We start from the raw sequence: 12,743 nt of genomic DNA on the forward strand, positions 1-12,743 counted from the left end.
TCTTCCGGCCCATCTTCTCCTTCTTCTTTTCCACCACAGCAGTCCCGGCACGGTGGCCCGCTCTCGTCTCTTCTCTCTCCGGACCGAGCCCTCTTCCTCCCCTTGGCCCGTACCTTTTCGTTGGAATTCTTTTCCTGTTTCTCTTCTTCGTCAACGCTGGAGAGCCACAGCTCCACGCCGTGTGCGTGCTGTGGTCCTCACAACCACCGCGCCTCCACCTCCCTTTCCCCCTCTTAAATCCGGAACCGGCTCCTCTAACGTGAAGACCACAAGTCAGACTCTGACTTTCCTTCTTCAGACGGGCCGATTCTTTCTAAAAAAAAGGAAAAAAGGAAAGGAAATTCCTGCAAGGGAATCTCCGTGCCCGTGCCTGGCTCTATCAGCACCATCGGTTGCTCGACTCATCGTCGCCGGCTCACCGCCGTCCACGTTCGGCTTGCCGTGCTGCCGTCCGCACCGGAAATTTTCGAAGGAATCATGCGCGCCCTGATGCCAGCGACCAGCTCGACGAAGGGGCGCTCGACGGCGTGGACGATTCGTCGTCGGCAACGGAGGTGCGAATGGCAGTTGGGCGCCCATGGCGGCCTGCAAATTTTCGCCGCCGACGACGGTGCAGACGCAAGCACGACGAGCTTGGTGAAGGGCGCCCGGCCGAGCGGACGTATTGTCGTGGGCAACGAAGGAGTGGATGGCAGCGAGGCGCGCACGAGTTCTCGGGAAAATTTCATCGCCGACGACGGCGCGGACGCCGCGCACGGCGAGCCGGACGCGAACGACGGCAAGCCGGACACGGACGACGGCGAGCCGACGAAGGACCGAGTCCAAGCAGAGGCGAGGTCGAATCAGTGGAGGTCGAGCAAATTGGGCGGAGGCGCGCCATCGACGACATTGTCGAGTAACCGGTGGCGCTGATGGAGCCAGGGGCTAGAGATTCACTTGCAGGAGTTTTCTTTTCTTTTTACTTTTTTTTTTTTGGAAAGATTTAGCCTGTTTGAAGAAGGAAAGTCAGAGTCTGACTTGTGACCTTCACGTTAGAGGAGCCGGTTCCCTTAAATCCCTCTCCTAACCTCTCTGGAAAACCCTAGCCTTCCTCCCTCTAGCCACCGCCGCCCACTCTCTTCTCCCCCCCACCTTTTTCCCCTTCTCTGTGAGTAAAGGAGAGCCACCCGGCGCTCAGTTCCCCATGGCGCCGCCGCTCCACACCTCCCCTCGTCGTTCTGAGGGCACCGTTAGATGCGCCTCGTCATCCTCTACACCCTCGTCCAAGGAATCGAGCCGAGAGCCTCCCAATCGAGCGCAAACTCGCCGATTCCATCCTCAACTCCGGCGAAAAATTTGTCAATCCCGGCCGCTCTCGTCCTCCTCCGGCCAAACCGAGCACACCACCTCCTTCCCTGCGTCGAGCCGCACCCCCGACGCCATCTCTCGCATCCTGGTTCGTCCCGTCTCCGTCGTCCCCGAGCTCGTCCGCAAGTGTCCGCCATGGCCCCTATCTCCGCTCGTTTCTGCTTCAACATGTCACGAAGCCTGTGTTCATCAACAACAGCAACTGTAGCCCAGTGGTAACAACCTTGCTCCTTGACCTGTGCGCCCTGAGATCAAATCCCCACCCCTGTGAATTAAATCCAACCTTTTGGCCTTTGTTTTGTCCAGATCTCGAGTTCAGAGATGTTTCAGCTTATGCGTGAGATCATCCAAGTCAACAACATCAGCTAGCTCTTCTGGTTCGTGCCCCTCTGATCCTCCTGGTGATCTTGTGTTCAATTCCTAGCGTGGGCAATTTGTTTTTAACCCTGTGGTTCTTTTCTGCTCCACGTACACAGACGGGCCTCGGCCCAGATCCTCCGTCCCTGATCAACGCCCGCGCGGCCCGAAGTTCCCGTCGCCGACGCAGATCAGATCCGGCCCAGGACAGTGCAGGTCCGGCCCGGCCCGTCCCTTCTTTTGTTTTTGTTCAGATCTTGCAAAAATCATATCTCTCAAACCGTAACTCGAAATAAAATGTTTTATATATGAAAATTGATCAGAAAAATATGCTGAATATGAATATGACATCTATACATCTGTTTGCATCACGCATCATGCCACGTCGTGGTAGTTTTGCATAATCACCTAACATATATGCGGAGTATTTATGTGTACTCCGCATATATGTTAGGTGATTATTTCCCCGCAAAAAAAAAAAATATATGCGGAGTATTTCGGATACCGACTACGGTTTTCCCCGCCCCGTTTAACTTTGAAGTAGCGCACCCCTGCCATGATATGCCATGTTAATCAACACTTAACTTTGTCGGTAGAAAAGCAACTCCAACCTAATTTGCTTGTCCGGTGTTTCGACTCCGATTAATATGATAAGTTGCATTGCACCATCTATGCCATGTCATGCATATCATCTTCATCATGCTGGTTCTTTATCCGTAGTAGTAAGACCTGCACCCGTTGTTTGTCCAAAGATTTGCTTTTTCACGGATAGGATCACGAAGTGGTGTTGTGAGATACGACAAGTTCTCCTGCAGCTTTTCACAGGCGAGCCCACCCCTTCACCTATTTTACTTTTACATGCTCTTTTGATCTATTGCTATCCTTATGTTGTGATTCTGTTGTGTCACGTGTCCTATCCACTCGTTACCTATATGTCCGAGATACACCTCCTCGCCCTACCTATTGTTTGTTGTTTGCCAGCCTTGCGAGTCGTAGGCGTGTTTAGGCTCTGTTGTTTATCTCGATCTGTTATCGGGATATGTTGGGTTGTTGGGAGGTTTTCACATGCTATATCTTTTGTTGGAGATAATCACACTTTACTTTATTGTTAACAACTAAAATTGTAAGCAGAGGCATCTGTGAGCCCCTTTGCGAAAGCATCGGAACTTTGACCCGCTAATGTCCCCTAGGACCCGAGTTCTTGTTATCTCGTTCCGAGATTGAGCGCTCTACCCGTACGTGGGGGAATGGGACCCCCATCACCCACTACCTTTCCTCGAGTCCGTTTATTGGGAGCCACAACCTTGGTTTTATTTGCCCATATGCACGATGCACGATTTACTTCGTTGCCTTCGGGTGTTTATTTCTCGTATCGTACTCATAACGCGGGACTCCTTATCCTTGGCCGGTCGTTAGTGCCCGCCTTGGAAGCCGTCGCAAACCTCTCGGGTCCGTATCGAGTACGGCCGGACTTCGTCACGGGTAGCTTAGTTGGGTGGCTCCCATTAAATTTTCTCTTATTGGGAACGGTCTTGATGTGAGACTCCACCCGTAGTAAGTGGGTTCGAGCATGCGTATGGTTACATTTGGGCAACCCCCGCAGGGTGTACATCTTATCGATAAGCCGTGTCCGCGGTTATGGACGACTTGGAATTGTATAGCTTGATCATAGAACAACTTACACCTTATTTCCTGTTGTTAATAATTTGCTAATAAAACTCTTTCAAAAGTGTGTGTGCCTTTGCAATACCTCTTGGCGAAGGGGGATCGCATTGGCCGGGTTATGTTTGTGTAGTATTTATCTCGTTACCTTGTGCGCTCTCTTATCTTCTCCGAGTAGACGGATGTTGTAGCGTGTCTCTATTGGATAGTAGCTTTGCTGCCGCTAAACTCCACATATAGCCGGGTGAAGTTTATACCGCCCACCGCCGAGCATAGCTGGTCTTGTCTCGCAAGTACGTGCCAATGGTACTTACCCTCGCCTTCCTTTCTTTTTGTCTCCTCCCCCTTCGTCTGCGCAACCGATGGCCCGACTTTGACAGTACGAGATGACGACGTTAGCAAGGTTACCCTTCCGGCTTGGCCTAGGCAGTGGTTATGGACGCCATTGGTTATCTTCGGGACTCTTAGTCCAATTTGTATCTTGTCCGTACTCGGACGTATGTGATCTTCTCGTATGATTTGGATATTTGTATGTATCTATTTGTATCTTGACTCGTTGGAGTCGTTGTTGTAATATATGTATCTTGTGGGCTCTATTGTAATCCCGTTGTAATGTTACCGCTCGTGTTAATTCCTTTGGCATCACGTGTGTGATTCATCGCGCACGTCGTGTCGGAGGGCGTCTTCGAATCGATATCATGCGGATTTCGGCGGATCGCCGGAATCCTCATGGTACCGGTTCCGGGCGTCACAAGTTGGTATCGGAGCCCGTGTTGATCGGTACCCCACTAGTCCAGCCTGTAGGATAACCTTGCCAATGGACGTTGTGTCTAGTGTCAAAACTATTTTCTGAAACATCGTTGGATAGATCTGATTAGCTCTGATTTTCTCCTTACCTAAATTCTTTCTCCTCTTACCTACGCGAGTTTTGAGTCTTCTCTCTTATCCGAGTTTCTCTGAGTCTTAGGTTCCGACGCGGGTTGGACGATCTTTGACCCTTACCTATTAGGTTCGTTCTTCGGAGGATCTCGACAGCAGCGCATCATCAACAGCGGAACAACGACTTCTTGTTGGTGGTGTCGCCCGATCATCATGGAGCAAGAATTCTTGTTAGTGGTGTCGAGAAGATCAACACTTCGCTAGAAGAAGGTTCCACCTCGAGGTCGGGTGTTTGTCAACATGGTACAAGAAGACTCGATAGTTTAACCAACTCCCCCTTGGCTTGACGTGGAACCTCGGGGCGAGGTTCCTTGTTAGTGGTGTCGATTGTAACGGCCCAGGGTAGCACCCCCTATTAGATTTACTTGTGTTTTTATTTTATGCATCACCATGCATCATGCATCATCACATCCATGTTTTTAATAAGTAAAATTATTTTATAAACCCCAATTATTTTGTTTCCCTCTCTTATGGTTTCTATATTAAACCCTCCTCTATGTCTTTTCATTTAACAAACCCTGACACAATACTTTTAAAATAAAATAAACTATTTGCTAAAACAGTTTTCCTAAAATAAACAAAAGAGAAAAGGATTTTCTAAATAAAAATAAAACCCCTCTTCCCATCTCCTAGGCCTCCTCTTTCTTCTGGCCCATCTTCTCCTTCTTCTTTTCCACCACAGCAGCCCAGCCGGTGGCCCAGTCTGTCTCTTCTCTCTCTGGAACGAGCCCTCTTCCTCCCCTTGGCCCGTACCTTTTCGTTGGAATTCTTTTCCTGTTTCTCTTCTTCGTCAACGCTGGAGAGCCACAGCTCCACGCCGTGTGCGTGCTGTGGTCCTCACAACCACCGCGCCTCCACCTCCCTCTCCCCCTCTTAAATCCCTCTCCTAACCTCTCTGGAAAACCCTAGCCTTCCTCCCTCTAGCCACCGCCGCCCACTCTCTTCTCCCCCCACCTTTTCCCCTTCTCTGTGAGTAAAGGAGAGCCACCCGGCGCTCAGTTCCCCATGGCGCCGCCGCTCCACACCTCCCCTCGTCGTTCTGAGGGCACCGTTAGATGCGCCTCGTCATCCTCTACACCCTCGTCCAAGGAATCGAGCCGAGAGCCTCCCAATCGAGCGCAAACTCGCCGATTCCATCCTCAACTCCGGCGAAAAATTTGCCAATCCCGGCCGCTCTCGTCCTCCTCCGGCCAAACCGAGCACACCACCTCCTTCCCTGCGTCGAGCCGCACCCCCGACGCCATCTCTCGCATCCTGGTTCGTCCCGTCTCCGTCGTCCCCGAGCTCGTCTGCAAGTGTCCGCCATGGCCCCTATCTCCGCTCGTTTCTGCTTCAACATGTCACGAAGCCCGTGTTCATCAACAACAGCAACTGTAGCCCAGTGGTAACAACCTTGCTCCTTGACCTGTGCGCCCTGAGATCAAATCCCCACCCCTGTGAATTAAATCCAACCTTTTGGCCTTTGTTTTGTCCAGATCTCGAGTTCAGAGATGTTTCAGCTTATGCGTGAGATCATCCAAGTCAACAACATCAGCTAGCTCTTCTGGTTCGTGCCCCTCTGATCCACCTGGTGATCTTGTGTTCAATTCCTAGCGTGGGCAATTTGTTTTTAACCCTGTGGTTCTTTTCTGCTCCACGTACACAGACGGGCCTCGGCCCAGATCCTCCGTCCCTGATAAACGCCCGCGCGGCCCGAAGTTCCCGTCGCCGACGCAGATCAGATCCGGCCCAGGACAGTGCAGGTCCGGCCCGGCCCGTCCCTTCTTTTTGTTTTTGTTCAGATCTTGCAAAAATCATATCTCTCAAACCGTAACTCGAAATAAAATGTTTTATATATGAAAATTGATCAGAAAAATATGCTGAATATGAATATGACATCTATACATCTGTTTGCATCACGCATCATGCCACGTCGTGGTAGTTTTGCATAATCACCTAACATATATGCGGAGTATTTACTCCGCATATATGTTAGGTGATTATTTCCCCGCAAAAAAAAAAAATATATGCGGAGTATTTCGGATACCGACTACGGTTTTCCCCGCCCCGTTTAACTTTGAAGTAGCGCACCCCTGCCATGATATGCCATGTTAATCAACACTTAACTTTGCTCCGTAGAAAAGCAACTCCAACCTAATTTGCTTGTCCGGTGTTTCGACTCCGATTAATATGATAAGTTGCATTGCACCATCTATGCCATGTCATGCATATCATCTTCATCATGCCGGTTCTTTATCCGTAGTAGTAAGACTCCGCACCCGTTGTTTGTCCAAAGATTTGCTTTTTCACTGATAGGATCACGAAGTGGTGTTGTGAGATACGACAAGTTCTCCTGCAGCTTTTCACAGGCGAGCCCACCCCTTCACCTATTTTACTTTTACATGCTCTTTTGATCTATTGCTATCCTTATGTTGTGATTCTGTTGTGTCACGTGTCCTATCCACCTGTTACCTATATGTCCGAGATACACCTCCTCGCCCTACCTATTGTTTGTTGTTTGCCAGCCCTTGCGAGTCGTAGGCGTGTTTAGGCTCGTTGTTTATCTCGATCTGTTATCGGGATATGTTGGGTTGTTGGGAGGTTTTCACATGCTATATCTTTTGTTGGAGATAATCACACTTTACTTTATTGTTAACAACTAAAATTGTAAGCAGAGGCATCTGTGAGCCCCTTTGCGAAAGCATCGGAACTTTGACCTGCTAATGTCCCCTAGGACCCGAGTTCTTGTTATCTGTTTCGAGATTGAGCGCTCTACCCGTACGTGGGGGAATGGGACCCCCATCACCCACTACCTTTCCTCGAGTCTGTTTATTGGGAGCCACAACCTTGGTTTTATTTGCCCATATGCACGATGCACGATTTACTTCTTGTTGCCTTCGGGTGTTTATTTCTGTACTGTACTCATAACGCGGGACTCCTTATCCTTGGCCGGTCGTTAGTGCCCGCCTTGGAAGCCGTCGCAAACCTCTGGGTCCGTATCGGAGTACGGCCGGACTTCGTCACGGGTAGCTTAGTTGGGTGGCTCCCATTAAATTTTCTCTTATTGGGAACGGTCTTGATGTGAGACTCCACCTGTAGTAAGTGGGTTCGAGCATGCGTATGGTTACATTTGGGCAACCCCTGCAGGGTGTACATCTTATCGATAAGCCGTGTCCGCGGTTATGGACGACTTGGAATTGTATAGCTTGATCATAGAACAACTTACACCTTATTTCCTGTTGTTAATAATTTGCTAATAAAACTCTTTCAAAAGTGTGTGTGCCTTTGCAATACCTCTTGGCGAAGGGGGATCGCATTGGCTGGGTTATGTTTGTGTAGTATTTATCCGTTACCTTGTGCGCTCTCTTATCTTCTCCGAGTAGACGGATGTTGTAGCGTGTCTCTATTGGATAGTAGCTTTGCCGCCGCTAAACTCCACATATAGCCGGGTGAAGTTTATACCGCCCACCGCCGAGCATAGCCGGTCTTGTCTCGCAAGTACGTGCCAATGGTACTTACCCTCGCCTTCCTTTCTTTTTGTCTCCTCCCCCTTCTGTCGGCAACCGATGGCCCGACTTTGACAGGTACGAGATGACGACGTTAGCAAGGTTACCCTTCCGGCTTGGCCTGGGCAGGGTTATGGACGCCATTGGTTATCTTCAGGACTCTTAGTCCAATTTGTATCTTGTCCGTACTCGGACGTATGTGATCTTCTGTATGATTTGGATATTTGTATGTATCTATTTGTATCTTGACTCGTTGGAGTCGTTGTTGTAATATATGTATCTTGTGGGCTCTATTGTAATCCTGTTGTAATGTTACCGCTCGTGTTAATTCCTTTGGCATCACGTGTGTGATTCATCGCGCACGTCGTGTCGGAGGGCGTCTCTGAATCGATATCATGCGGATTTCGGCGGGATCGCTGGAATCCTCATGGTACCGGTTCCGGGGCGTCACAACCGCCGACGATCCCGACGAAATCGGAATTTCGACACGATACGATCCTTCTTTCTCGACGCGAAAGCGAAATCTTCCGAACGTCATCTCCATAGGCTCCACCAGGTACGCATATGCATCCAAACGGGAGGGTGGGTGAGGAACAAAATCGACAAGACCAGCAGCGATTTGTTTACCTCGATCCATTGTGTTGCTTGCGGTTGATGATGTCGAAGATCTTGAACGTGCCATCGAGATCAGATCCTTATGCCTCTAGTTCCCACAGACGGCGCCAATTGACAAGGTATCAACTTGTCAATGCCTATGGATTGTAGGCTAGGGTTTAGTTGGAAGTAGAGGGCATGTAGATCTCGAAGGTTTCAGCCGAAAAGTACTCGACGATTATGAAAACTTGGGTTTGTAACAATGATTCGATGATCTCTTCGTCCCTCGACTCCCCCTTTATATAGGAGGTGGAGCCGAGGGATTCGTGTTGTACAAGTTACAGAGTCCGGGACGGTTTCTAACTCATCCCGCCAGATTACAAATAACACTTCCTATTACAACTCTAACTTTCCTTAATATATCTTGGGCTCCCGAATCTTCTTATTCTTCGGGTAGTGGGCCTTCAGTAAACCCCGGGTACTATCTTCGGCAGGCCCATTTGGGATGCCTATCTCACATATACTTTGGAAAATAAATGAAAGTTCACTTTGTTCTAATGACAAGTTCACAATTATATTTTTAAACTGCTGGCGTGTTTAAAGAGGCCTGTTTAAAGTGGACCTTTGTGAGTCCGAATTCAACTTATGGCCAGGTCAATCATTAAACAGAGCTTTACCGTAAATTATAGATTTCTCGGGACACTAACGAACAACAACAGAAACATGAACTTCAGAAGAGAACAAATTGAATTTCTGAGCAAAGTGAACTTTCTATTACTTGATATAATAAACTACTTCCATTTGACTTAATAAACTGGCAGGACACGCAGAAGTGAACTGTTGAATACTAGTAATATATTGGAGCAAATAAAACTGTGAAGTTCACTTTGAACCGTGTGAGAAGTTAATTTTGAACATGCATGAAAAAATTATACCGCGACTTGAAGTTCACTGACAAAATGTCGTGAAGTTCACTTCCGTGAAACCGGGACATTTCAGGTACTCTATTTTTCTGGACGGAAATCATACGCGTGGAAATGGTTGGTAAGGCATCCGGTTGCACAAATCAAACAACAACACATGTAATAAGCGGTGATATAACTCTATTAATACTCCAATATGCCGTCATGCCACATCTAATCAATCTAGAAGAGCAAATTTTAAAACGTATAAGTGATCGGTGTCATTTCCAATTTTGGGTATTTCTAAAATTAAACTTAAACCGTTTAGAATTTGGAAAAATGTTCAACATAAAAAAGTTGCGACTAAGCTATATCTTTCCAACGCCATATCATTTGTAACATTCGGACAAGTGGTTCAAAATTAAACTCCGAAATACTGTGCGAAAAACTAAGATGCTCGGAAAACGAAATCAAGTAATTTTAAATCTGTCCAAAAACCGTGATAAATTTGGAAATTTTTTGTACACCAAAACAATGCGCCTAATCAGCAGCTTTCCTACGGCATATCATACACATCATTCCGACAAAGCGTTTGAAAACTAAACCTAAAATACTGCAAGAAAATGCAGAAATCCGTGAAAACATAGTTCTACTTATTTTTATTTACTTTCCTTATTTCTTATTTTTATTTACTGTTTTTGGGAATTTATTTCCGAACCACTTGTCGGAATGTTCCAACTGAAATTTTGTTGAAAAGATATTGATTAGGTGCAACTTTTTCGTTTTGAATTTTTTAAAGCGAACTTCCTCGAGGTACAATGTGAACTTCAGGACGTTACGAAGTGAACTCGTCATTTTGACCAAAGTGAATTTCAACAAAATGTAGTTGTATGACGTATTTTAAAGTGAACTTCGATGAGATGGAAAGTGTACTTCCACGCGGTACAAAGTGAAATTCATTTTTTACAAAAGTGAATTCCCACAAGAAGTAATTTTATCAGCGTGCAAAAAGGTGAACTTCTACGTGGTGCCAAGTGAACTTCCTCGTAGTGTACAAAGTGAACTACTGTTTTAACCTAAGTGAATTTTGACAAAAAAAGTATTTCAACTTGTTTGACAAACGTAATGTGAACTTTCGAAAAATGATGTGAACTTCCGGAAAAAGTAAAGTGAACTTCCGGTAAAAATTTAAGTGAACTTCCGAAAAATGAAGTGAACTTCCCGAAAATGAAGTGAACTTCCCAAAAAAGTAAAGTGAACTTCCGAAAAATAAAGTGAACTTCCCAAAAAAGAAGTGAACTTCCGGAAAAGTAAAGTGAACTTCCAAAAAAACTAAAGTGAACTTCGAGAAATGAAGTGAACTTCCCGAAAAATGAAGTGAACTTCCGAAAAAGTAAAGTGAACTTCCGAAAAATGAAGTGAACTTCCTAAAAAAAATGAAGTGAACTTCCGACTAAAGTAAAGTGAACTTCCGAAAAATGAAGTGAACTTCCCAAAAAATGAAGTGAACTTCCCAAAAAGTAAAGTGAACTTCCGAAAAATGAAGTGAACTTCCCAAAAAAATGAAGTGAACTTCCGAAAATAGTAAAGTTAACTTCCAAAATGAAGTGAACTTCCCAAAAAATGAAGTGAACTTCCAAAAAAGTAAGGCGAACTTCCGAAAAATGAAGTGAACTTCCCAAAAAATGAAGTGAACTTCCCAAAAAAGAAAAGTGAACTTCCGAAAAATGAAGTGAACTTCCCAAAAAAAGTGAAGTGAACTTCCAAAAAATGAAGCGAACTTCCAAAAAATGAAGCGAACTTTCAAAAATGAGTTCGTCGGTATGTGGCGTGGGTTTGATAGTAGGCGGGTTGGAGTCGGCGGGAGGTAAGGTAGGGTGGGGTCATCGAGAGGTGGTGTGGGTGGGATCTTCGGAAGTTGGAGGTGTGGGGTTGGTGGGTGGTGGTGGTGGGGTAGGGTCGACGAGAGGTAGGGTGGGGTCGACGAGGGGTGGGGTTGGCGGGCGGTAGCTAGGTGGGGTGGGGTTGCCGGGAGGTGGGTGGGTTGGGCCGGCGGAAGGTTGGATGGGATTGGGTGGTTGTGTCGGGTTTAGAAGGTCTTTAGAGATGGGTTGTAGAATAACTAGTCTATAACATCCTGGGGGGGGGGGTTCTAGAATAGCTATTCTAGAACCACTCTTAAGGGGGGTTCGAGAATAGTCTTGCTCTATATATATATATGATAGCTATTCTCGAACCCCCCTTAAGAGGGATTCTAGAATAGCTATTCTTGAACCCCTACAAACAAACCGAACTATTCTTACCTAGCTATCCACCCGAACCGCCCCACCACCCCCTAGTGAACCGACTGAACCCCATCGTAACGACCTTCTTTGTCGTCGCTGGAAACAGCCACACGCCACGTTGCCTCCCACCTCCACCGCGCGCTATCGGGAAGGCTCCCCTCCTCCACCGCGTGCCGCCGGTAGGCCCCCCACCTACACCGCCTGTCGCCGGGAGGCCCCCCGCCTACACCGCCCGCCGCCGGGAGGCCCCCCGCTATCGGGAAGGCTCCCATCTCCACCGCGTGCCGCCGGTAGGCCCCCTGCCTACACCGCCTGTCGCCGGGAGGCCCCCCCGCCTACACCGCCCGCCGCCGGGAGGCCCCCCGCCTACAACGCGCGCCGCCGGGAGCCCCACCCCCGCGCCTCCAACGCGTCCGGCCGGGAGGGCCCCCGCCTACACCGCGCACCGCCGGGAGGGCTCCCGCCTCCGACACGCGCCGCCGGAAATCCTCCACCTCCGCGCCGCGCATCGGTGGTCGACCGCGTGCGCCGCCCCTAGAGCCCACATGCGCTGCGTCGCGAGTCCACCGGCGTTCACCTCGCTAACTCCGGTAAATCCCGGCCGTCGCCTCTCCCTCCCCTCCCGCCCTGGATCCCCGCGGCGCGCTACCCCGCTCACCGAAAAACGCACCCTTAATCGTTGCCCCGCTCACCGGCCTTGGAAGCCACCGCCACCGATTTGCCGCTACCGGATATGTGCGTGTGAGATTTTTTTCACGGATTGTGGGTGTTTTGTTTGCGTAAAGGTTGGATGATTACAACACCAAAACAATACTATCGAAGTTTACTCTTTGAATTCGAGAAGTTGACTCATTGAATTTGGAGATGTAATCATCCAACCTCGGAAATATAAATAGAAATTTCCATTGGGAATAACGTTAGCTGAATTTTGAAGTTCACAAATTAGAAAATGTGAAGTTCGGATATAGGCACAGTAGATGCAACCATTGCTCCCGGTACATGGCCGCGGCAATGACCTCACAACCATGCCCTTGCCTCGTCGTCGCTCCGAACTCCGGCGGTGATGCTCGTAGTCGTAGATGATTTTGGCTAGTGGACCAATCCAAGTTCCCCGATTCACTTTATTGCCCGTCATTCAATATATGAAGTTTCCAAATTTCATCGTTATTAAA

The 12,743-nt window shown here is 48.2% G+C and overlaps 2 long non-coding RNA genes across 2 annotated transcripts; both read left to right on the forward strand.

Annotated features, from left to right (window-relative positions):
- The first annotated feature begins 1,531 nt into the window (after nucleotides 1–1,531).
- Nucleotides 1,532–2,063, forward strand: LOC124687852. The gene is made up of 3 exons (XR_006998330.1): nucleotides 1,532–1,562; nucleotides 1,654–1,724; nucleotides 1,824–2,063. It is a non-coding gene; the product is annotated as an uncharacterized LOC124687852 (long non-coding RNA).
- Nucleotides 2,064–5,535: 3,472 nt separating this feature from the next.
- LOC124687853 lies at nucleotides 5,536–5,980 on the forward strand. The gene is made up of 3 exons (XR_006998331.1): nucleotides 5,536–5,689; nucleotides 5,781–5,851; nucleotides 5,951–5,980. It is a non-coding gene; the product is annotated as an uncharacterized LOC124687853 (long non-coding RNA).
- The last annotated feature ends 6,763 nt before the right edge of the window (nucleotides 5,981–12,743 follow it).

The sequence above is a fragment of the Lolium rigidum genome, chromosome 2, assembly GCF_022539505.1.
Source record: "Lolium rigidum isolate FL_2022 chromosome 2, APGP_CSIRO_Lrig_0.1, whole genome shotgun sequence".
Taxonomy (NCBI): Eukaryota; Viridiplantae; Streptophyta; class Magnoliopsida; order Poales; family Poaceae; genus Lolium; species Lolium rigidum.